Below are 25,949 nucleotides of genomic sequence, written 5' to 3'. Positions count from 1 at the left end.
AGTAGAGCATGAAGAAATTTCACTTGCCTCTGACAAGCCACAGGGATATGAAGAAGCATAGTAAGTTCACAGAAGGTCAAGTAGTTGGCAAGGCAGGTGTGCCTCCAGCAAAGAAGGAGGTGATGAGAAGTGAGGCTGGAGAGTCCTTGGTAGGAAAAATTGACAAGGAGCAATGAATACCAATGTGTATCCTGGTAAAGTTGCTAAACATAAAGGATAAAGACTATATTCACACCCAGGCATAAAAACAAGGGAATGACAATAGTGGCCTTAGACTCCTCAGTGGCATCTGATGCCAGCAGGTGGCAATGTGCAGTGTGTAAAAAAGGCTGAGAACAAAAGCATGATCCCATAATATTACAGCCAAACTGGTGGGGCAGGATTCTCCTAAATCAGCAAAAACTCAAAAAACACAATACCCAAGAACCCTTCTTAAAAATCTTTCTTGGGCAAAAAGTCCACTCAATCAAGAGTAATCAAAGTAAATAACTCAGCAATAAAGGTATTAATATGGGAAAAATGAAAAACTAAAAAAACTGGCATTGAGATTTTAATCCATTCAAACATAAAACTAAGATATCAATTATGGGATTATGATTATAAAATAAAATGTAAATGACATCAGAATATTTAAAAAAAATGGAAACTGTCCAAAGTGGGAACATATAGTTACAAAATATCAATTCAGGTTTCTTAATATTTTTCATAATCTTCTTTATTTTAGAAAATATTTTAGGAGCAACTATCTTTTACAAATAAACAATAATCTGATGATTTATAATCCTATCAGTTTCACCAGTTATTTTGTTGATAAATTCAAGTAAATATAGGTTAATAATATTGCCTTGCTTTCATTTTTTTATTTTCTAATTCCTAATGAGGTGAATCTTTTCATATTTTCATTGAGCACTTATACTTCTCTGTGAAGTTTCTGTTCACATCGTTTATTCATTATGCTGTAGATATGACACAGTTCTTTTTTTTTTTTTACAAAATACAGCCCCATCTATAATTTGTGGATATGCAAGCAAACTGATACCAAAATATTCCAGGCTTATTCCATAGGCTTTGATTTTACTTTTCTTATGAATTCATTAATTAAATCAGTGAATCATCACAATGGTATATAAATTATTTTAGTAATAACAAAATGACTTTATGAACATTTGCATTTCACTTAAGCTACAATTTTTTGTGAAAACATAGTTGGAGCCACCATTTTCCCAGTTATTTTTACCATAAGGAATCTTACTTGGTTAAGAAAAAAAACAAGTTGAGGCAAAAACATTTCCATTTTGTTTTCAGATTGAAAAAAGACGAGATTCCATGAGACTAGAAATGTAGGAGCATCTCAGACCTTCACAGAACGCTCTGTTAGAAGATGAGAAACATAACGTTGCTTGTGAGAGGTAAAGCCAGCTGGACTTCCTGGGTCCAGTGAGGACTTGGAGAACTTTTCTGTCTAGCTAAAGGATTATAAATGCACCAATCAGCACTCTGTAAAAACACACCAATCAGCGCTCTGTGTCTAGCTAAAGGATTGTAAATGCACCAATCAACACTCTGTAAAAACGCACCAGTAAGCGCTCTGTGTCTAGCTAAAGGATTCTAAATGCATCAATCAGCGCTCTGTAAAAATGTACCAATCAGCGCTCTGTGTCTAGCTAAAGGATTGTAAATGCACCAATCAGCACTCTGTAAAATGGACCAATCAGTACCCTGTAAAATGGACCAATCAGCAGGACGTGGGCAGGGACAAATAAGGGAATAACAGCTGGCCCCCCCAGCCAGCAGTGGCAACCCACTCGGATCACCTTCCATGCTGTGGAAGCCTTGTTATTTCACTTTTCACAATAAATCTTGGTGCTGCTTACTTTTTGGGTCCATGCCACCTTGAAGAGCTGTAACACTCACCGCGAAGGTCTGAGCCTTCATTCTTGAAGTCAGTGAGACAAAGAACCCACCGGAAGGAACCAATTCCAGACACACGTGTAGTAGCAAATTATCAAAAATGTTCATTGCCTTTTCTGAAAAACAATTTTCCCAGAAACACCTGGCAGAATCAGAGTTCATTGTGTCAAAAGAAAAACTTTGGACAAATTAAAATGAGCAAAGAACAATTTGTGAATTGTGCCCCTCTCCCAACCAGAACAGGTTCAAAGAGACTCCAGTGCTGCCACGTGATCAAAGAATTATGGACAAAAAAAGCAAATAAATTACAGGAAAAGAAAATGAGGTACAGAAACAGCTGGATTGGTTACAGCTTGGTGTTTACCTTACTTGAACAAGGTTCGAACAGTTGGCTGCCTTTGATGGCCTGCAACACAGTGATTGGTATAAGAGTAGGTTACAGCCTGTTTACACATGCAGTTAGGTTACAATTCACTGTGTGTTGAGAAACCTTTAGACCAAACTTAAAATTTGTAAGGAGGCAGCTTTAGGCTAAACTTGATTTAAAAGTTATTAGATGTTCCATCAGTCGTTTCGCCAATAGGTAATAGGTTTTTTTGGTTTTGTTTTCTGTGCTATTAAAATAGTATATAAAACTTGTCATCATTGATTCTGATTTATCATGTTACAGTTCAGTCTCTAATTGAACTGAGCCTATTTTTTTCCCTAAAATCCAACCTATTCATCCATTTACACAGATTTTTTAAAATCTAAATATTTTATATCAAATTGCTAAAAATGTTTAGTCACATTCTTTTTCTATTGCTGCCCATATATTTTCTGCCATCATTTTCAGCTACTAAATAGTATCTAGTCCTAGATATCTGGTAACCCATTATCAGGAACTCTTCGTGAAATGCTTTAGTGACCTTGTTTAAGTCAGTAATAAAGTTGAGGTTTATAATCATATTCTATTACCAAAAAAAATACAGGTGATAGATTTTCAAATGTCAGCCCATGTCTACTCCTTTATTTCCCAGTGTGGCAGAATTTTTGAACAGTGAAAATATTTCTGTCTGAGGAAGTTTGGACTATGTGGTGTGAGATCTGTAGACATTGGACTAATGTCATTAACATATTTTAATATTTAAATTTATTAAAAAATAGATAATGCAGTAGTTACTTTTTGAAGGACGACTGAAGCAGGATATTTCCCTGACCCCTTCATGGGACCCATGTCAGAGGTGTTTACTCAGCCTGCTGCCCACAACTCCTCACAGGAGGGAGCGCACAAGTGAACGAGGGTGAGGACTGGAGAGCACCAGCACTGGAACAACCCGGCCACTTCGGCGCTAGTGGGATCAAACTCCATCACTTGGACACACTGTGTTCCACCCCTCGTGGGAGGGAGCATGCAGGTGAGAGGATGCAGGAGTCAGGGTGAGCACTTTTGGGCTCCAGCAGGAGCAAGCTCTGTGCAGGGCCCTGCAGCAGTGACTGTGGGGCTGCCTGTGACTCCCAAAGCCCCAGAGGACATGCTACAGTGCTCTTTTAGCTCTACCATCCGTAGGTGGCTTAAGTGTAAACAGCTCAGTGGGCCCTTTGCCTTTTTGCATGAGGCAGCTGCCCTAAGCAAGAGTAAAGGGCCAGTGTCACAGCCTTCTGTATCTGTACTCATGACTCCTGAGCGCTTGTCCTGCATTCAGGGAAAATGAGGTTACACAAAAGAATTCACAGATGGTAAATGCAGGGTATTTTATTCCCAGCGAAAGTGGCTCTCAGCAGGAAGGAGAGCAGAAAAGGGGATGGGCTGGGTAGGTAATCTTCCCCTGAAGTCCTGCCATCTCTGGCTGGATTTTTCTCCAAAGTTACAGCATCAAAATATCCCTCTGAAATCAAGCCACTTCTCTCTGACATCCAGCCGTAGTCCCTCACGTCCAGTTGCTTCTCCTCTCTGCTGGCTGAGTCTGTGGTCTTTATAGCACAGGATGGCGGGCAGGGTGGGCCATGGGTAATTTAGGGAAAAGCAACATTTGAGCAGACAAAAGGGAGAGAAGTTCTCTACTTTGGGCTGCGGTTTCAGGCTTTTTGGCTTGAGGGTGGGGTTTTGTCAGGGACCCTCCCTTTTCTGCCTAAAATTTCTCTGCCTCCTGCCTCTATCACTGTATCACTAGTTTGAAGTAAACCCATCTGGAATTACTGATTTTAACAAATCACACAGAATTTCAAGCACCTTTCTATGCAAATGACTTGTGAAGACATAGAGTATAGTATGCTGTTAACAAACAGCCCAGCAGTGTGCCTTGCACCTTGTAGGTGTACAAAATATTAAGTCAGTTTTATAATTGAAGGAGGTAATTTTAAAATGCTACATCCATGTTGTGTAATTTTATTCATTGGTCATTTTAAATAAAAACAAAAGCCAGAATAAACCATATATATTGTACTTGTTAGTTTATTCAAGGAAATTTAGGTCAAAAGAAGCACACCTCCTGTGGTTAGTTATTCCAACTGCAAATCATTCACCTTAAAATGAAAGAACATGGCTACAGGAGCTTTTTGCAAATATGTTCTTCACTGATGATTTTCTAAAATGTATACATCAAATCCCCCAGTTTCAGATGCCAGAGGAAAGCCAGATCTTGTAATTTCATTTCTGCAAAAATCTAAGATATGCACAACAAATGGATTTTAGAAACAGAAAAATATACCACACAGATGTTGAACAATGAGAACCAAAGCTCTTTTTTTTTTTTTTTTTTTTTTTAAGATGGAGTCTCACTCTGTCACCCAGGCTGGAGTGCAGTGGTGTGATCTCAGCTCACTGATACGGCTGCCTCCCGGGCACAAGTGATTCTCCTACCTCAGCCTCCCGAGTAGCTGTGATTACAGGCATGTGCCACCACGCCCGGCTAATGTTTTTGTATTTTTAGTAGAGACGGGGTTTCACCATGTTAGCCAGGCTGGTCTCGAACTCCTGACCTCAGGTTATCTGCCCACCTCAGCCTCCCAAAGTGCTGGGATTACAGGCGTTAGCCACCGCTTTTAAGGAGCATATTGTGGGCTCTAGAAAGCTCCTAAAACTGCCTTTTCAGATGTGTTAAGAAGGAGAGCTGAGGAAAAAAGTCTGCAATATCTCACCAAAGGGAAGTTGGTGAAGCAGAAGTCTTCATCAAAATAGAAATAAGAACTGAGGCAGTGAAGGTAAGAAAGGACCTGAGCCCAGAGTCCTTGGTGGATTGCCCAGGTAAAGTTCTTCTAGTCTTAACAGTGCTCGGTAAGGAAGCCAGATCTACCTTTTATTAGCCTTTCAGCTCTGGCCGTAGAAATGATTGATGCCTGAGTATAGGGCAAGAGTATAAACTGAGCTACATCTCCTTAAAAGTAGCAGAATTCAGAGGTCCAAGTTGAACTAAGGATTGAGGATTATCTGAATCTCAAGTTTATTCCTGGACTGAAAGAGAATATACCTGGTGATGTGATGTGTTATGAACTGCATGTCTGTGTCCCCCCAAAATGCATAGGTTAAAATCCTAACCCCCAAGCTGATGGTATTTGAAGGTGGGCATTTTGAGGTAATTAGGTCATGCGGGTGGAGCCCTTATGAATGGGATTAATGCCCTTATAAACGCGACTCCAGAGAGCCTGCTTACATTCTCTTCTATTTGAGAATACTGCAAGAAAGTTGTCCATTGGCAACTCGGAAGAACCCTCACTAGAACCCAACCATACTGGCACCCTCATCTCAGACTTCCAGTTTCCAGAACTGTGAGAAATAAATTTCTGTTGTTTATAAGCCAACCAATCTATAGTACTTTGTAATGGCAACCCGAACTAAGACACTAAGTAAACCCAGACTGAAGACCTTTAACAAAACTGCAAATGAGAAACAGCCCAGTTTGGCTAATGGAGGATGTCTTCCAAGTCTATTCTCACCCTACCCCATGCCCTTGGGCTACAGATAATTCTTCACTGCACTTCAGGGGTCAGCACAATTTTTTGTAAAAGGCCAGACTGTAAATGTTTAGACTTCCCAAGCCGTGTGATCTCTGTCACAACTACTGAGCTCTGCTATTGCACATGAAAGCAGCCAGAGGCAAAGAGCAAAAGAGTGAATGTAGCTCTGCTTCAGTGAAATTATTTGCAAAAAGAGGAGATGGGCCAATTTGTCCCACAGGCCATATTTGCTGACCATTGCAGTGTAGTTCATAAAGTAAGGAAAAGAGAAAAGAAGTAAGGGAGAATTCAGCCACATTACCAGCAGGTTAACTAGGTTTGGACAAATAAGTTTCAGTAAAATGAGAAACAAACAGGAAAAACATAAACCAGTTTAAGGAGGGGAAAATATATATTTCAGCCCAAAATAAATAAAGCTAATATGAAAAAGGTAGTGTGCAAATAATAGACCAAAGGATATATTCTAGTGGAAAGCAAACCTCCTCCCAAAGGGAAAATTCCCTAGCGTACTTCACACCCCAAGAGTTTACAAGGACACTAATTTGTATAAGAAGACTTTGAGGATAAGATAAAATCATAACATAGAAATAAAAGGTTATAAGAAAGTATTAAGGACTAATATGATAACAATTACAGAAACAAGCAATAAATAAATGAGGAAGAGGAAAAAAATGCCACCAGTGGTAGAGACTCATTATTGCTTGAGAACAGCACTGTCCCGAAGAACTTTCTGCAGTGATCGTGATGTTCTGTACAGTATCCACAAGTGCCTACTGAACACTTAAAGTGTGGTTAGTGGAGTCAAGGAATTGAATTTTAAACTTTATAATTTATTTAATGAATTTAAATTCAAATAGCCACACTTGGCTAGCAGCTATTGATTCAACTGCAGTTCTGGAGGAAACACTGGAGTCAATTTCAATGAACACAGAAAAAAAGAAAATAGGTTAAACAAATACAGATAACATGATAAAGGGAGAATAGATACAAAACCCACAGAATATAAAGTTAACCTGTGTCCCTGAGTAAGAATCAGCAAATGGAATATGACATACATTTTAGGTTATAATAGAAGACAACTTTCTTAAATAAAGGAGGAATTTACATTACAGATTCAAAGGACAGTGTATTCCCGTAAAATTTAGAAACCTAATGAAATATTTCCTGGTCTTCATTGGATTTTAAGAATAAAATGTCTTCAGGTATCTGGGAAGAATATAAAAAGTTACACCTGAATGAAAATTGAGCTACTTTGTGATTTCTTCACAGTCACATTTATTATCAAAAGGCACAGAACATTGTCTGCAAAATGCTGAGGGAAAGAAACTGAGCCTAAAATGTCTTACATTCAGACATATTATCATTAAGCTATAAAGACAGCAGGCAAATATGAAATAATTTGGGAAATACAGTACACATAGGACTATCTTATGAAACCTTCCATATAATAAAATCTAATCAAACAGGAATTAAAGTGAAAGCCATTGTAAAAAAGACCAATGGCAAACTGAACTATTTAAATATACAACCAAGTTTAAATAAACATGGAAATTATGGTTATAGAATATAAATGCATTTTAACTTAAGAGGTGAATATTACAGTATGCTGAATTACCTTAGGCCTGGTTCCCCAGAAGTACCACCTGAAATGCGAAAACAAAGTCATTTATTAAGGAAATGCTCCCCAGAAATACTGGCAAGGAAGTGGGAAAGGTAAGTAGGGAAAGGGGAGAAAGCAAACAAGAATACAAAGGTGTAATTTCAGGCAAAACTCCAGCAGAGCAGAGATGAGGATTTCTGATTAAACACGGCAGGTTGAGCACCTGTTTACCTCTTCTCCCTCTGAAAAATGATGTTAAAAGGCATCAACCCACAAGGATGAGGAGGCCAGGAGAGAAAACAATAGAAAAATGTTGGAAGCTAGATAGTAGATGGGACAATGCCAGTTCTGGTCATGATGGAGTAGCTGGATTCATGCTTACCTTTTCACAAAAACTGTAAGAAGTGAAAAGATGTATTAAACAACTGTCTTTGATGCAGGATTTTGGCTCCTTTGCTCAGCTGGGTCCAGGTTCTTGTTTCATGACCAGGAAGAATTAGGCACACAGACATCAAAGAGTGAGGGGAGTTGAATTTATGAAGCAAAAGGAAAGCTCTCAGCAAAAAGAGGGGATGTAGGGGTTGGTTCTCCTACCTGAAGACAGGAAATTTCCCCAATATGGCTGAGCTTGGGGCTTTTTATGGGCTCAGAATAGGGAGTGTGTGCTGATTGGTTTGTGAGTATCCAAAAAAGGTCAAAGTGAAGACGCCACTCAAATATGGGCGTGACAGTGTAGAAAACTAATTAGGAAAGGGTAGATATGTGTAAAATAGGTGTAGAATGGGGAACAATCAGAGGAAAGTGCGCCAAATGGGAAGGTGGGTTCTCAATCCAGTTGGAGGATATCCCTAGGACAGTTTCCAGCTTGAAGGTCAGGTTTCACTGGGGACCCACCCCAACTGCCTAGGCATTATCTGCCTTCTGCCACTATCATCGGCAGGCACCTGATAGCAAGGGTTAAAGTTCCTGAGAGAAGGAAAACACACATGGCAAATCTCATATTCATTTTAGCTTTTTTCTTTAAGGACATTTTCTAAACGCTTGCACAGGGAAATCAAGCTAGGGAAAACAGCAGGTAGATTGAAAACAAATTAATGGAGATACATGGTGTAAACACTAACCAAAAAAGCCAATATGACTATATTCACATGGAACAAAATAGATTTTAAGGCAAGATGTAGTATTAGAGAGAAAGCATGATATTATTAATACATAATAATAAAAGGCCCCATTCAAGCAAAAGATATAACAATCCTAAATTAACTCTTTTGGGATTTACTTGTATATCTTGTTAAGCAGGATCAAGCCAGTGTTAGTCTAGGGTTAATTTTACCCACTACTGTGGCAGAATTCTTCTGAGTACTCTACCCAACATCTTGTGAATTATGAGGTTTTTCCAGTCAGCTGCCAGGGACAGGCACTGATCCTGGACCTGTGAGTTCTATGGATTTTTTTCCTTATTCTCTACCTTGGTTCTTTCTCTGGCCTTGGGTAGTTTCCTCACACATGTACTGATCAGGACTCAGCTGAATGCTTAAAGGAGCCCTCAGCATGTCTCCAGAGCTCCCCTCCTGTTCACATCCCTCCGCTCTGGTGGTTTAGCTTACTTGGCTTCCCCAGATTCTCATCTCCTTCTTCCTAATTCAAGGAAACCACTGGTTTCTGCCTGGTTTCTCTCTTATTTGCAATCTGGAAATTCTCACCAAGCAGTGAGCTGTGCCAATTGTATTGTCTACCTCATTGGTTTTCCATCTCTCAGGAGTCACTGTTCTTCAATCCCTGTTGGTCAGTGTCCTGCAAACTGATGTTTCATGTATTTTGTCCAGTTTCTTAAGTTGTTTAAACCAGAAGGGTAAATCTGGTCCATGTTACTCCATTGTGGCCAGACAGGCTTTTTCTACAGCATTATATGAAATAAAAGCCAAAGAGATTGTTCCAGTTTGTTTCTTAGGATCTAAGGGTCTGGATACCTGGATTTGTATGCATACTGACAGGTTAGTGGCTGAGAATTTAGGGTCAATTTTTCTAGGTATATATCTTCAGTTGACTCCTATATTTTGCTCTGCATTCTCACACCCACACACCTTTGTGCTTTATCTCACACTCCAGGTTTCGGAGGCATAACCAGAGCCTTCTCAGTTGTAGCCCTTTGTTTAAGCACTCTAGACTGTGTTCCAGCTCCCTCCATCCCATTCCTCCAGCTGCTTTTCCTCTTCGAGGTATCCACTGAAATCTCATTCTCTCTCTCTTTCTCTCTCTCTCTCTCTCCCTATATATATATGTATCTCTTCTCTCTCATTGTGGATATGTCCTGTTGAAGTTTCTTCAATTTTATTTAAATAAGCATGTGGTCAGTCTGCTATATGGCCCATAAAACCCCACCTTTACATTTTTAATGCTAGTCAATTCTCCTAGCACCTTATCTATTTATTTTCACTCAGGGAATCAATCAAATTATTAAGTAGAGTGCTAAACAAAGCAAAGCAACCTAATACTTATTTAACATTATCCAAGTCCAGCCTTCATCACATTTCACTTAGCTTCAGGAATCCATTTTAACATTAAGTTCTTATCACAAAAATTAAATTACAGGGTTATTGCCTTTTATGTATATTTGAATTGCATGTACTAGAAGTCATCCAAATAAAAAACAGTAAAAGTTTAGTTTTGTCTAACATTTTGAACAATGGTAACTAAAATGAAAATAAATTCATTAAAATCAACAAAATTATCAAAATCAATTAAAAATTAATAAGAAATTGCAACTTTTAAAACGTGCTGTCTGAATACATGCTATTTTTGTTCTTGCCACATGGTGACACTACTTTAGCTAATAAATTACAAATACTATCCTTCAACAGTATGTCTTAAATTATGCATCCTTTGAATACTACTAAGTCTTCAGAAGTGAATTCCTAGCATAAACTGTGATCACCAAGTTTATAGACCTAACCGATTCCGTAGTTAACTGAATTATTGAATAGTCAGGGCTTAACTACCAAGGTTTCCAGGGATTCCTCACTGTAGAGAAGAGAAGCTGTTGTTTCCTAAAAGTGTTTGCTTTCAGCTTTCAGAGATGTCCTTAATGCAAAGGCTAGGGAGGTCAAACGTACAAAGATCTGCTCACACAAACATGAGTCCAAGTTAGCTAAGAGCACTCACACTGTCTGAATCTAAATGCTGAGAGATAAAAATGTGCCCCAATCAGTAATCAAAGATTATTAGAAAAATATTGTAAAATATTAGGGAAGATGGAGATCTCGTCCCCTGATTCATCAGGTAAGGTTATCAGGGATAATCAGTGAACACAATTTAATTTCATATAAGAAATATTTGTTTAGTTTGTCCCCCCACCCCCAGCCCCTGGCTATTAAATCCTTAAACATCAAGGACCCTTTCTGGCCATAAGAAAAGCTAGCCCAACCTGGGCAACACAGTGAGACCCCCATCTCTACCAAAAATTTTAAAAAGTAATCAGGCTTGGTAGTGCACACCTACAGTCCTAGCTACTTGAGAGGCTGAGGCAGGAGGATGGCTTGAGTCTAGAAGTCTGAGGCTACAGTGAGCATTGACACTGCACTCTAGCCTGGGCAACAGAATGAGACTCTGTCACACACACAAAAATAAAGGCTGAAGGAAGAAAAAGACAAACAAACAAAAAAGTAAAGCTAGCAGTTTTTGAGAGCCTTCTTGGATTAAGTATTATGCTCTGTGCTTCTCATTGTTTTTTATGCCATTTAATTCTTACAAGAACCCTGTGAGGTAAATACAATCATTCTTATTTGACAGATATGGGAGTCTCAGATACTTACCTAGGGCCATTCATGTAACAACAAACAGAACCAGCGTTTGAATTGGATTGTTTGTACCCCAAATCCCACACTTGTCCTTCATCTCAGGATGCTTCATGTCTCCCTTGAATATGTGCCCCTGTGTCTTCTACGTTACATTTCTCTGTCTGAATCAGCATCTCACCCTTAATTATACCTGACAATTCTCTGCTGGAGATAACCTATATATTCCTTGATTATTTATAATTGTTTAAAACTAATGATTAAAGGGTCTCATGTCACTATTATGGCCGAGTTCCCTAATAAATATGCACTGGTTTGTTTTTTGTTTGTTTGTTTTTTGGAGACAAGGTCTTGCTCTGTCACCCAGGCTGAAATGTAGTGGTGTGATTATGGATCACTGCAGCCTCAACCTCCTGGGCTCAAGCCATCCTCCTGCCTCAGCCTCGCAAGTAGCTGGGACCACAGATGCACACCACCACACCTGGCTAATGTTTTTTATTTTTACTTTTGTAGAGATAAGGTCTCCCTATGTTGTCCAGGCTGGTCCCAAACTCCTGAGCTCAAGCAATCCTCCTGCCTCAGCCTCCTAAGGTGTTGGGATTACAGGCATGCATCACCTTGTCTGGCCTAATGTGCACTTTGAATGGCCCTTTGAAGGTCCTGATGGTTTACTTGAAAGAATAATTTCGGGGGAAGATACAGACCAATGCTGCAAGGACTATGTTAAAATCTTCATGACCATCTCAGGAATAAAAGAGGAGCAATGGCAGTGATTAGTTCATTCAGAGGCACTGGCCATTAGACTAAATAGAAAGGCTTTAGAATGTCAGATTGGAAGGGACCATGAAGATTATTGAGCCCAAATAACTAACTGAACTTGAACACATTCTGTCAATTGCCTACTAAGCTGTTAAACATCCTATCTTTGAATAGCTTGAGTACCAGAAAATTCTAAGCCCAAGAATTACTTTCACTCTTAGACAAGTGTGACTGTTCTTTTTTATATACTCTCATATAGGAAAGGTGACTGGCCCCTAAGAAGGTGGAGGTGAGCCGGGTGTGATGGCTGATACCTGTAATCTCAGCACTTTGGGAAGCTGAGGCGGGAAGATCGCTTGAGACCAGGAGTTTGAGACAAACCTGGGCAACATAATGAAATCCTCATCTCTACAAAAAAAAAGCATGGGCATGTTGGAGCACGCCTCTAGTCCTAGCTGCTTGGGAGGCTGAGGCAGGAGGATTGCTTGAGCCCAGGAGTGCAAGACTGCAGTGAGCTATGGTCATGCCACAGCACTCTACCCTGGATGACAGAGCAAGACCCTGTCTCAAAACAATCAATCAATAAAAATTGGAGGTAGGCAGGGTGGCTGACATTCCTGGAGGATTTCACATTTGTCAGAACTGGTTCAGGTCTGGGTCAGAACCTATCCCCTCCGGGAGGAGGCATCAAGAGAACTTTTGGCAAGGCAGATGCTAGAGGAAAAAAATACAGATAGGGGACACCACAGTTTTAAAGCTTGTAAAAAGTACTTTTATTTGTATTTCTGTGTACTTATCTAGTTCAACCTTTTGAAGTGAAATATAAATTAAAATTCTTAGACTAATTGAATCAGATGACAGCTGAAGATCTACTTAAGAAAAAAATGTCTTGAGAATAAATCTGCAGTCATCACTGTGCTGCATGTTAACATCTTCTCCTAGACTCTGTGTATAAACAAAAGTATACAATTAATTTGAAGTCATCAAGAGTGTGTGGAAAAAAATACATCTATGATAGGTGTGCCACCATGCTGCTTGTGTAAGATTTTCTTTTCCAATATCTAAAATAATCATTTCCACAAGAGGGTGCTAGTTGATATCTTATTCTTAAAATAAATTGAATCTCATTTTGGAAATAAAAGGCTCTTGTTATATTTATATTTATGTAGTTACACCAAATATTTCAACATAATTCACGTAGTATACTTGGGAAGATTACCTTCATTGTTACTGTCTCCCAAAGAAACAAAATTTTAGATCACAGAAAGTCACAGTTTTTAGTTGATATAAAAAAGAAATCTCTCAAGTGTAATTCTAGTATTATTTATTTAAAAAAATAAATTTTGGTTGGGCACGGTGGCTCACACCTGTAATCCCAGCACTGTGGGAGGCCGGGGCAGGTGGATCATCTGAGATCGGGTGTTTGAGACCAGCCTGGCCAACATGGCGAAACCCCTCCTGTACTAAATGTATAAAAATTAGCAGGGCATGGTGGCGCATGCCTGTAATCGCAGCTACTTGGGAGGCTGAGGCAGGAGAATCGCTTGAACCCAGGAGGTGGAAGTTGCAGTGGGCTGTGATTGTGCCATTGCACTCCAGCCTGGGTGACAGAGCAAGACTCCATCTCAAAAAAATAAAAAAAAAATATCGTAAATAAATAAATGTTAAAAATGCATTTTAGAAAAGTGAATTTATGTCGTCAGTATTTTCACAATTTACTTAAATATTAAATTTGAGCAAGATTGCTTCGCTTTAAATGACACCACAAAAATGCCTTGATTTTCCTCTTTTTGTGGAAACATATCTAAGAGTAGAAGGCCTCAGCAACGTCTTGCAGTGTTGCTAAATTCATATGTGTCTCAAATTTGGCATAGCCTGCAAAGTATCCTGTGTTACTTTTGGGAAATGATCAGTGAATCTCTGCTAGCATAATCCTAGCATAAACATCTTAGTCTCACACACACACACATCTATACATATGTATGCATGTACATATATACACATACACACATCTATACATATATATCCATATACACGTATGCAGATATATATATATATATATGCATATACACAAACACATCAGTGCTTAAGACAATTCATATACTTAAGTCTCCTTCACCCTCCATCTCTCATACTAGGTTCTCCATTTGCTATTTACAAATAATAATAGGAGAAATGGCAGGAAAATTTGCTTACTGCCTGGGATAAATATCAAATTGGCCACTTCTAGAAACTACAAGGAAAATCCTTCATAATTTAGCATGGTTTTCCACAGTATTGCTCTGTGTGCCCGGAGGAGAAAGTACTTAGCAACAAAAATAGTACTTATTGTGCATCTCCTTGTGCCAGACATTGTATAATAATATATGTTATATTACTATATAAATTGTATATTGATATGGTTTGGCTGTGCCCCCATGCAGATCTCATCTTGAATTGTAGTTCTCATAATCTCAGTGTGTTGTGGGTGGGACCTGGTGGGTGAATCATGGGGGAGGTTACCCCCACCATGCTCTTGTGATATTGAGTGAGTTCTCATGAGATCTGACGGTTTCATAAGATGCTTTTCCCTCTTTGCTCGGCACTTCTTCCTCCTGCTGCCTTGTGAAGAAGAATGTGTTTGCTTCCCCTTCTGCCATGACTGTAAGTTTCCTGAGGCCTCCCTAGCCACGTGGAACTGTGAGTCAATTAAACCTCTTTTCCTTATAAATTACCCAATCTCAGGTATTTCTTCATAGCAGCATGAGAACAGAATAATACATATATTAATATATCATATTTATTATATAACATATGTTTATATATTAAGAAATATAATAATTGTGCCAGGTATTTTATTTCATCCTTTTAACAACCCAATGATTTGGGTATTTTCAATACTCCCATTTTCTAGTTGGGGAAACTGAGTCTCAAGAGAAGTTAAGTACTTATCCAAGGTTTCTTGCTCTGGTGAAGCAATCATTTGGATCCAGGCCTGTCTTACTCTAAGGCCCTACATTTTTAACTAATCTTACTAATCTTTATGCACGTCTGAAACCCAGAAATAGCTACATTATGTTACCAAGCCCATACCTTCAACTCAGGTCCTAGCATGTATCTAATGCCCTCAATTTATGTTTGGACACATTTTGATCTGGAAAATCCATGGCCTTCTTTGATGGATACCAAAAGAGGTTAGAAGGAATGGAGTGAAGTTATTTACAAACTTCAACTGACCCTCAGAGTGGCATCAGCTATCACTGAGCACTGTGAGACAATCAGGGATAGGCACACAACCCAAGTCATTTTCCAGGACTTTTGTTTGCACAACTGGGAAAGCTGGCTTGTAATGATGTGAAACTTGGGGGCCTCCGCAAGGACCCCACAACTCTTCCATCTACTATTTCTTCATCCAGAGGAAATGAAGTGGAGCTAGGGACCAGGAGATGTCCTTTGAACCAGGAATCAATATGGCCTGAAGCCAGATCTTCCCATTTGGACTTTTTAGTTAAGTGATACAACATACTTCCTCATTGCCAGGGCCATTTTGGGTCAAGTTTTCTGCCACTCAGTGGTAGACCCCAGCTGATTCAGCCAGCCCAAAGAGAAGAGTGTAACAAGATGTTGAACAGGGTTTCTCCAGACTTGGCACCAAGGCTCAGAACACAGAACAACATGTGTGAAATTGTAAAGCCCCTTTTTTTCTGAAGAGAGCAGCCAATCATGAGACGTTCCTCAAGCCTTCCATAGAGTCTGCAAAACTGAGCCTACCACATGTGACTGTTTCCCAATTTTGTCTTTATGAAAAAGGAACGGAGAGAGGAAAGTGTGAGCCTCAATGGAGAAACTGGAGAATCTGTAGGATTTGGAATGAGAGATGATTCACCTCCCCTCCCCACAGAGAGAAGAGATGATTCACCTCCTTTCTCCTCACCAAGGCAAGACAGAAGAGCTCAGAGGCTGGGGGCCTGCAAGATTGGCAACCTCAGTGGAATGGATGGATGTCCTGGTTAAACATCTGCTTAGGTCATGAACTGGCTAATTTGTTTCTACGTAAATCTGGGTTGGGGGGAAGAAGCACCTAAAGAGAAACACTAGGAAGGAGAGGGTTCTGATCTGCCCTACCACTGTTTGTGGCAAAGATGAGTGAGTTGACTTTGGGTCAGAAAATAGCCAGGTTGTAGACATCTTGCCCTGCCCACAAGGTGGTTGCCTGAGTAAGTGCAGGGATTGGGGGAGGGCAGTAACAAGAAGCTTTGTGGTGGGGGCATGTGCTGATGATGGTAGGAAGAAGAGGTGGAGTTCAAGCTGGATCTCCTGGTTAAGAAACTGTGGAGCAAAAGGGTCTGCAGAGCCCTCTGAAAAACCATACAAGAAAGATCCAAAGGAGGGAAGAGACTTAAATCAAATTTGAGGTTGATGCTTTAAAATAACAGAGTTTTAATGGCTCAGCATGACTGGAAATTTATGGAATCTATCCCAGATAGTATAAAGTGACAAGAAACAGAGAATGAATTAGGTATGGCTAAAGGCAGTGACTGGAAGAAATAGAACCTTTATATATGTATACTCCACTGAATGGGGGGGCTGCTTAGTAACTCTAATGGGATATTGGAGAATTTATCTCTCATCATACAGACATCTGAAAATGGGCCAAAAGCCAATAGAAACTTTGTCATGAGTGGCCATGGCAAATCTAATGTCAGTATCTTTGTCCACAGTTTCGTTGCATTGTTGGTCATCTCATAAATCCTATTTCAGAAGGCTTTGCTAGAGGAGCCCGGGGTCAGGGAGGGCTAGGCTTAGGGGAAAGTCAGAGTTTATGTCCAGTGGTTTCCCAGGTTGCACTAAATTGGACAACTAACCAGAATCTATTTAGATTATTATTTTGAAAATATATGAGAAGTTGGTCACTCTTTTCTATGTGAAAGTTATGTCTCTTATTGTTTTCCATATGTTGGGAGGTGTTATTTTTATTTTAAAATATAATTCTAAAAGATTTCTTTCATTGTCCTGAATAATTCTTCAGGGGCATTGGAGGGCCCTAGAATAATCTGGAAAGGATAGTGGGATGTGGGAGAATGGGAACGGAAACCATAAGTGTCATACTTAAATGTCTAGAGGGACCAGCAGGCAGGGAATTTAATGGAGCATGCACCAGGCTGGCTGAGGCTGTGGGGAACTGCAGAGCACCCTGTCAAATGACTACTTAGCTCTGGTTGACTGTTGCCATAGAGTCATACACACCTGGTTTGGCCACGTCTTCCCATTTTTCAAGAGAAGTGAAAAAAAATCAGTTTTTATATAAACCTCATCATTTTTAAGTGTCAGCAACTATTCAAATAATTTTAAAAGCACCGTATGGGCTAAACAGAACACACTGTGAGCTAATATGGCTGGTATGTAGCCAGAAACCTCTGGCATAGGTAATGGGAGAAGGTGGTCAGAACTGAAAAATGGAACTAAGGCTCAAGGCCTGTCAATCATTATTCTTTGTAAAAGGAGTTCTGGACCAGCGACATCTCTCAGACTGGAAATATGAGCTTTTAAGGAGATATAAGGGGTAGAGGTAGCAAGAAAATTCAGAGAATGCTAAAGAATGAGGCACTAGTGCCCCTAGGAGGATGTCATCCACCACAGGACACATACCAGGTACAGAAAGACTCATTTCAGGCAACAGGTAAGGAGACTGAGTTCCAACTAAAGCCAGAACTGACTTTGGTAACATATGATTGAATGTGCTACAGGTAAAACCAAAAGAATTTTTAAAAGGATGAAGAAAGAAAAAGTTACAAATGCAAGTTTCCTGCAAAAAACATTTGAAGCCCAGAAGAAAAATTTTTGAGAGCCAAAAGGTTGAATGTTTCTCCCCTAGGATGGTTTCACAGGGACTATCTTGGGTATAGTTGGATTAGGAAGAGATTGGTCCATGTACAGAAATGAGATCAGGGAAGGTTATGAATGATTCTGAGAAAATACTAAACCCAAAAGCTGGCTATGAGGTAAGCATCATGGTTAAATATCTAACCCAGACTGGACTGAATGTATATATTTCTTTCTTTTCTTTTTTTTTTTCTTTTTGAGACAGTCTCACTCCGTTGCCCAGGCTAGAGTGTAATGGCGCTATCTTGGCTCACTACAACTTCCGCCTCCTGGGTTCAAGCAATTCTCTTGCCTCAGCCTCTCAAGTAGCTGGGATTACAGGCGTGTGCCACCACACCCGGCTATTTTTTTATATTTTTGGTAGAGACAGGGTTTCACCATGTTGGCCAAGCTGGTCTTGAACCCCTGACCTCAAGTGATCTGCCTGCCTCGGCCTCCCAAAGTGCTGCGATTACAGGTGTGAGCCACCGCACCCAGCCTGAATGTGTACATTTCTGAGACAATAACTCATCTAGCATTTGCACTATTACAATGGATTTAAAATTGTTCTCCCTGTTTATGAACTTAACCCTACAGTCTGTGGCTCAGTGTAAAAGTTAAAATGATCCTTTTAAAACTTAAATCTGATCATGTCACTTCACTGCTAAAAGTTCTTCCATAGCTTCCCATCTCACTTGGAATAAATGTCAAAGCCCTTAAGGTGGACACCAAGGCCCGGGTCTGGTCCCAGCTCTGTTTTATTTGATGTCATTTCCTCCATCCTCGAACACATTGCACATTCTGCTCCAGCCACAGTGGTCCAGCAGTTCCCTAAACACATCAAGCACACTCAGGACCTTTTAAATTCCTGTTCCCTCTGCCTAAATGGATCTTTTCCCAGATAGCTGCATAATGCACCCCTCACTTCCTTCAGGTCCTGCTCAATGAATAGTATCAGAGCAGTATTCACTGACCACCCAATACAAAGCAGCAGCCCTCCCACCCAGCTTTCTCTTTTCCACGAACTCGGCTTATTTTTCTCATATCACTTATCATTACTTGGTAGATTGGATTTTGTTTTTAGTTGGTCTGTTTATAATCATTTCTCCCCTCTAGAATGCACGCTTTCTTAAGATTTTGTCCACTGATATGTCCCCAGAGTCCAAAACAGTGCCTAGCACATAGTAGGTACTTGATAAACTCTTGTTGAATGAAAGAGTGAATGAATAAATAAACAAACAAAGGAAACTTTCAATGACATCGAGAAAATTAACAGTCATAGAGTAGGGAACTACACAAACAAATTTGAAAGACATTTAGAACTTGGGCTCTTTCCAAAATTAAAAAAAATTATAATTACCCTCGTCTGTTCCTCCACTGTGATGAGTAATGTTAGTGACATGAAGTTGAAAGAATGGGTGATTGCTTTCTGGAAAGAAAGAAGGCCGACTCCTTGAAAACTGTTGAAAGATCAGAAAGGAGTAGATAGGGTTCCAGCCTTGCATGAAGAAATTGCCTCTGAACTTTGCCAATAAAGGACCCATATGTGGGTTTACAACTAAGAGGACATTATGTTTAAAAACTGTCATTGAAATTGTGCCAGAATCTGTAATCAGGACCTATGACTTTTCTGGATTTCTTAACTTAAAAAAAAAAAAAAAAGTCCATGATTTAGATATATTTCTTCAGAATGTTGCCTGTCATCAAGACCTAGTAGTGACAGTGTCCTTAGGGATTACTAGTGGGCTTTCTTAATTTGCTGAGCATTTTTTTCTTCTGTAATACATACGTATAAAATATAATAGGAAGAGAAAGACAAATATTTGAAATATTTTCTCTGAAAGCTTTTTTTCCCCCCCTCTCCCTCTTTGATACCATGGATATATCTGTTTGAACATATGTATAGTGAATTTCCCCTCATGGAGTTGTTTATCCTCAGCTACCTTTTGCTGCTAGAAGTAGGGGCGAAGGGGCTAGGTACAGCATGAGTAACTTAATTTATTACATAATATTAGGCATTTAACATAACATTAATCAAACCTCTCCAACTGGAAAAGACCAAAAGACAAAAATGAAAACCATGCTGCTGTAACAAATATCTATATTTGAGATGGGCGAAGCCTTACCATTTTTAAGACTTAGATTTGCTTAATGTTTTTAATTTTAACTTTATTTAGTGTATTAGTTTGTTCTCACACTGCTATGAAGAAATACCCAAGACTGGGTAATTTATGAAGGAAAGAAGTTTAATTGACTCACATGTTTGCATCACTGGGGAGGCCTCAGAAAACTTATGGTGGAAGGGGAAGCAAACACATCCTTCTTCACATGGCAGTAGCAAGGAGAAGTGCAGAGTGAAGGGTGGGGGGAAGCGCTTTATAAAACCAACAGCTCTTGCGAGAATTCATTCACTATCACAAGAATAGCATGGGGGAAACTGACCCCATCATTCAATTACCTCCCACCAAGTCCCTCCCATGACACGTGGGGATTGTGGGAACTACAATTCAAGATGAGATTTGGGTGGGGACACCACAAAACCATATCATTTAGTTTCAAAGGTTTTTCAAGTACAAATGTTGAAAATATAGCCTTGTTTTTAGAGTAATTTATTTTAATTCAAGTTTAATAAACTCAAGATGGGAATATGACTCAAGAACAATAAAATGTGTTTTTCTAAGCAAGCATATTAGATTATAATACAAAGAAAACATGTGAATAAAACCACAAAGAATACAGTTTTTAATTAGAATATTTTATGGGCCCAGTTCTCCTTTTAGGGTTTATAGAATTATGTGCCCAGTTCCCATTAAATGTAAAAAAACAACTAATGCACAAAATCTCACCACACACTACAGTCAAAATGTGACTTGAGACCAAAGAGTTATTCCATTTCTTGCATTGACCAAAACCTCATTTTGTTGTTCTGTACCTAGATGAAACTTTTCATGACCTCTTTACAGTAATAAAATACTCTGTCCTTTGACTCTACCTATGGAGTCCTGTCTATTTCCCCACTTCTCAGTTCTGGTACTCCTAACCTACTTTATACTTTAGACACTTATTATCTGTTTCCTTTGTTCATTTATCCACTCATTTAGGAAAAAAATTTTGATTGAATACCAAAGTCCAACCCCTCCCTAAGGGGAAAAAATAATGTATCAATCCAATTTCAGTCGACTACAATTTAAAGATGAGATGACATGTTCATCAGTAATTATATTCTGGGATTTGGTGTGATCTTTAGCTGTACAGAGCCAAGTTCCATAGGAATTCACCTGTGTAACCTCCAGACAGATCATGAAAAGTTTTCATCAGGGAGATGAAATGTAAGCTGGACTTTGAAGACTATACAGCAAGAGTAGAGACAGAGAAGGGAGGTCACTGTTGGTGGAAGAATACCAAAAAAAAAAAAAGGAATTTTGAGGGGAGGAAAGAATGTTAGCTAAGCTGCTAAAGCAGGAAAGTCCAGGAAGTGTTCTAGATAATGGAAACTAGTGAAGATTTTTGTGGGGATTCAGTAGCCAAGTAAAGGTAGAGGTGTATGAAATGATAGCTTCAAATTGGATAGTGTGGGTATCTGAATGCCAAAATGAATTAGCTAGAAATAATGGCATCCATAAGAAGCAAAATCTGGCAAAGCGTGGTGGCTCATGCCTGTAATCACGGCACTTTGGGAGGCCAAGGTGGGCAGATCATTTGAGGTCAGGAGTTTGAGACCAGGCTGACCAACATGGTGAAACTCCATCTCTTTCTAAAAATGCAAAAATTAGCCAGGTATGGTGGCGCACTCTTGTAGCCCTAGCTACTTGGGAGGCTGAGGCATGAGAATCGCTTGAACACGGGAGGCAGAGGTTGCAGCGAGCCGAGATGGTGCCACTGCACTCCAGTCTGTGTGACAGAGCAAGACTCAGCCTCAGAAAGAAAAAAAAGAAGCAAAGTCTGATTGAAGTTATAAATATATTTGTTGTTTTTCTAAAAAGAAGTCCAGAATGGCAGTCTCAAGGTGTGTCAACAGCTCCCCAGATTTCTGATGGACCAGAATCTTTCCACTTATGCTCTGCTATCCTTAGGGAATTTTAACCCATATTCATTTCCTCATGGTCATAAGATAGATGCGGAAGCTTCAGGCATTACATTTATATTCAAGACAGGAAGTAGAAAAAACATAGCAACAACCACATATGTTTTTCTTATCAGAAAACCAAAGGCTTTCTCAAAATCCCTCAGTAGTTCTATCTCATTGTCCAAAAATTAGTCAGTGCCACTTGTAGTTGAAAGATAGGTAGAGAAAAAAATCTATCTGCTTTCCAGCCTTTCTGGTGAGAATGTCAGTGAAGAAGTGTTGGGAAAGGCTGTTGCCCTAACTAGCCAACCTGCCCAAGCTAGGGGGAACTGTATGGAACTTGTAGACAATAGGCAGTCATTAATTTTCAGAAGAGAAACAACACAGAGTAAAGCTATAATATGATTGATCCAATGGTGTTGTTGAAGATTGAATTAGAGAGCTGAGAGGGTAGAGGCAAAAAGAAACATTAAGAACATGCTTCCTTTTAGACATGTTACATTTGAAATTTTATTGAAAATATATCCATTGTTGAACTATATATACACATATATGTGTATATATACACACACACACACACACATATATATATATATCCCCATTGAAAATATATCCCAGGTGGGACAGACTTTGAAAGTATTCATAGTATTTGAAGAATTTGAAGGTAGGAATATGAGTTTGTGTTAACTTTTGTCTTCTGTCTTTGAGTAGGTTGAAATCACACTATGCCCACCACACTTTGCTGTAGGTGGGCAACACAGAACCAATGTTATAGATGCTTACATCTCTGGCTGCAGACATTTCCACCTGGATATTTCACTATAACTTGCCATTTATCTCTTCAAAAATGGATTTAAATGGCCACTATGACTAAAATAATATATGGCTTAAGGCATATTTTTGTACTCTGTTGAAGCATTTCCATTATTAGAATGACTAGGGATTGCATTTGCATCTATTTTAGAGAAACATAAAATAAACATAAGTAACACTTAGGCCAAATTTGAATGGGAACAAATTTTAATCATTCTTTGTACTATCCACAATTACAATATGTTTTCATTCAAAGATAACATTTTATTATATGCAGTGCAAAAATTGAGACTGTGTTTATGCTTAAGTGACATAGGAAACTTGCCATTAATTCTATTAAAAACATGGATAATTATGAAAGAGTTTGTTAAAATTTCCATATCACATTTTGAGTCTGGTTTGCAAATTTTAAAGAAATAAAAGTTATCATTTCTGTCCCATGAGTATGCCAGGTGTTAGAATGACAGATGGAATCAAAGAGTCTATTCTATCCCATCACTTACTCTTCTTGCTCTGTTTATACTATGTAATTGGTAAAGGCTGCTTCCAATTGGTTTTAGATTGAGATGGAGATAATTAAGCTAGTAAATAAGAAAAAGGTACGTTAGAATGGTTACAGGATCAGAAACCTGGCTTTCATAGTAAGTTATGATAGAATCTGATGCCTAAAATGTAATCTGTTGCAACCATGGCACAAAGGAGGCCATTGTTCCTACATCCTTAGTATAGTAGAGTAATGAGGCGGAAGGCCCCGGAATCAGAATGTCTGTATTTTAATTATGGATCCATCACTTACTGGCTCTGGGAAAATTAGTTAACATTTCTGTACCTCGGTTTCCTCATTAATTTAAGAGAGGATTACTGGGAGGGTTCAATGAGATAATCCATACAAAGCACATGGAGCGGCGCCTAAGCATGCTTCTGCTATTGTTGCTGCTGCTACTACTGCTATTATTACATTGCTACTACTATTACAACACTATTGTTACTACTATTATTACTGTTACTAATATACTGTTACTAGTATACTACTGTACTACTACTACTGCTACTCTTGTGACAACCGAGATGGAAATTTTTTTTGATAGACAAAATGACAAAAAAGTCTCAAAGTTTGTTTTTACAAAGATCTCAAATGATCTGGCTGGCAATGATCTCATGTGACCTGTCAGCAGTATGTGGCAAAGTGAATCATTTCTTGTGCTTCAATTCACTTTCTTCTGTGGACCTCTAAAGACACTGCACTCTTTCTGTCTGCTTTTTCCCTGTATCACTGGCTGCCCCTTCTCAGTCTCCATTCCTGGTTCTTCTTCTTCTTCTTCTTGAACTCCCAGTACACTAAGCATTAGCATGAACTTTAGTATGAGTGTATTCTTTCCAGGTCTCAATTCGTGGTCCTTTCCTTTATCTTTAGTCATGCCTGAAGTGATATTGTTTGGTCCCATCATTTTAAATATCAGCTATAATCTGATGACTCCACCCTGAAACTGTCTCTCAAATTTTACCCTCGATATCAAACTGCCTATATCACATTCCTACCCATATATCTAGCAGACACGTCAAGTAACATGATCAAAATTCAATTCCTGATCTTCTCTCAAAAATCTGTTCCACATACAATCTCCCCTTAATCTGTGTATGGCAACTCCATCATTCTAGGGGCTCAGGCCGAAAACCTCAGGCCCATCCCTGCCTCCTCTCCTTTCCTCCTTTTCGTGCCATGCCTATCTATCAAGAAATCCTGTTGCATCAACCTTGAAAATGGGTAAAAGCTCTGACCGAGTCACACCCCCTCCACCTCCCACCCCAGTCTGTAACCACTATCTCCCACCAGGACATCAAAAATGGCCTTGATGGATTTAGTTTACCAATAAATTACCTCAGTTATTCTCCTTGCTATATTACACTCCTTTGTAATGTGATTTTTATAGCTTCTCCTATCAGGACATGGAATCTAGTCCTCTAACCCTTCACCCTGCATACATCCCATGTCTTGCTTCGACTAATAGAATACACCTCAAGTAATCCCAGCACTTTGGGAGGCCGAGGCAGGTGGATCACCTGAGGTTGGGAGTTCGAGACCAGCCTGACCAACATGGAGAAACCCCATCTCTACTAAAAATACAAAATTAGCCAGTCATGGTGGCACATGCCTGTAATCCCAACTACTTGGGACACTGAGACAGGAGAATCGCTTGAATCCGGGAGGTGGAGGTTGTGGTGAGCTGAGATCCCACCATTGCACTCCAGCCTGGGCAACAAGAGCGAAATTCCGTCTCAAAAAAAAAAAAAAAAAACCACCCCTCAAGTGATGCCATGCTAGCTTTGAGCCTAGGCCTCAAGAGACCTTGCACACCTCTGTGCATTCTCTTGAAATTGCTGCCACTGAGTGAATAAGCACATGGCCTGGTCACCCTTATTTTCCAAGCCAATGGTACCCAGCTTCCTGAAGCAGAGCCTCCTAGCTGATCTGTAGCTGGCTATGGAGAAGACCAGAGAATGACCTGCCTGAGCCGATCTTAATTTGTCCATCCCCCCAAAGTTTGAGCTAAATAATGACTTTTGCTTTGAGCAACTAAAATCTGCGGTGGTGTGTTACTCAGCAATAGCTAGTGGACACATCTTCCTAACTCATCTCCCTGCTACTACCTTTGCCCACTAAAGTCTATTCTCAGCATAGCAGGCAGGAAGGACTTAAAAAAAAAACACCATCAGAATTACGTCACTCTTTTGCTCAAAACTTAAAACAGCTCACCTTACAGTGGCCTACAAGGCTCTAATTCATTTGGCTTCTTGTTACTGCTCTGCCCACATCTCCTGTTAATCAACCTTTTGTGCTCTCCATTCCAACCACAGTGCCTCCTCGCTATTTTGAACACACTAGGAACACTCCTGCCTGAGGACCTTTGCCCCAAGTGTTTCTGGCGGTTGCTCTGCCTTAAACGCTCTTTCTTTAGATAGCCCCTTGGCTAAGTCTCCCGATATCTTTCAGTCTTTTCTCAAATCTCACCTTCCCAATGAGGCCTCCCCATTTCAAAAGACCATTCTGATCCCCATTTCTAGCCTTTCCAGCTCACTTTATCCTGTTCTACTTTTTCATTTTTTTCATACCTATCGTCTTCTAATGTATCATATAATTTACCTAATTCTTATGTTTATTATTTATTGTATGTTTCTCTGCATGAGTCAGGGTTCTCCAGAGAAATAAAACCAATAGCAATAGGATATG

The 25,949-nt window shown here is 39.5% G+C and overlaps 1 protein-coding gene across 3 annotated transcripts in view; it reads left to right on the top strand.

Annotated features, from left to right (window-relative positions):
* ITGA2 (integrin subunit alpha 2) overlaps nucleotides 1-4,322 on the top strand; it is a 126,005-nt gene extending 121,683 nt beyond the window's left edge. For all 3 annotated transcript variants that reach the window (XM_016953318.4, XM_526928.8, XM_009449170.5), the window contains one exon: nucleotides 1,306-4,322. The gene's annotated coding sequence lies outside the window, so the exon portion shown is untranslated. The remainder of the gene's footprint in view (nucleotides 1-1,305) is intronic.
* The last annotated feature ends 21,627 nt before the right edge of the window (nucleotides 4,323-25,949 follow it).

Source organism: Pan troglodytes, chromosome 4 (assembly GCF_028858775.2).
Source record: "Pan troglodytes isolate AG18354 chromosome 4, NHGRI_mPanTro3-v2.0_pri, whole genome shotgun sequence".
In the NCBI taxonomy this organism is placed as follows: Eukaryota; Metazoa; Chordata; class Mammalia; order Primates; family Hominidae; genus Pan; species Pan troglodytes.
This window is presented reverse-complemented; position numbering and strand designations above follow the sequence as displayed.